The sequence below is a fragment of the Stegodyphus dumicola genome, chromosome 7 (assembly GCF_044657685.1).
Source record: "Stegodyphus dumicola isolate Sdum_Otavi_A_Nest chromosome 7, ASM4465768v1".
In the NCBI taxonomy this organism is placed as follows: domain Eukaryota; kingdom Metazoa; phylum Arthropoda; class Arachnida; order Araneae; family Eresidae; genus Stegodyphus; species Stegodyphus dumicola.
The window spans coordinates 204,925,349-204,926,357 of record NC_140774.1 but is presented as its reverse complement, the minus strand read 5'-3'; positions in this window follow the sequence as shown (position 1 = coordinate 204,926,357).

Below are 1,009 nucleotides of genomic sequence, written 5' to 3'. Positions count from 1 at the left end.
CGAATGGTGTGAACAGTTTCGCGAAGGACGGGAGCTGGTGACAAATGAAGCGCATGGACACATTCGCCCGACTGCAGTCACACCAGTGAATATCGCACATGTTGAACAAATGATTCTTGAGAACCGACGAGTAACAGTACAGGATATTGTTGCTGAAGTGAATATCAGCATCGGGAGTGCTGAGACAACCATTCACGACCACTTATGCTTCCGCATAACCTGCACAAGGTGAGTTCCCCACCAGCTGACGTTTGATCAGAAGTGGTCACGCATGACGGTCTGTGAACAGCTTCTGAATCGGTTTCGAGCCGAAGATGATGAATTGTTGCAATCCATCATCATGTGTGATGAAACATGGTTGCACAATTCAGCCCCAGAGACCTTATAAAGCAGCATGGAATGGCGGCATAAAGGTTCCCTGCTGCCCACGAAAAGCAAAACGCAGCCGTCCGCTGGAAAGATCATGGCTTCATGTCTTCTGGGATTTATCCATGTGGATTTTCTGGACAAAGGGAGCACAATTAATGCCCAGTATTACACCATATTGTTGAGTTGTGCCGTACGAAAGTCCATTCGCAAGAAGAGACCTGATATGTTGTCTGGAAATGTCACTCTTCTCCGTGACAATGCCCACCCTCATACAGCCAGTATGACAACAACCCGAAATGCACTGGGAAGTTCTGCACCATCCCCCCTACAGTCCAGATTTAATCCCCAGTGATTATCACTTGTTTGCACCCTTTAAAGACCATTTGGGAGGGGAAGAAATTCACGACAGATGAAGCTCTGCAGAACGATGTCCACCAGTGGCTACGACAACAAGTTCTTTCTATGCCAAAGGAATCAGGGAGTGCACCAAATACAACGATGGCAACAATGCCTCGACTCACACGAAGAATACTTTGAAAAGCTGACATAGTTTGGTGCTTCTTGTGCTATCTGTTTCCTCTGAAAAAACAAAAGTCCCGGTCAACCTTGAATGACCCTAAATTTCCACTCTGCCAATTAC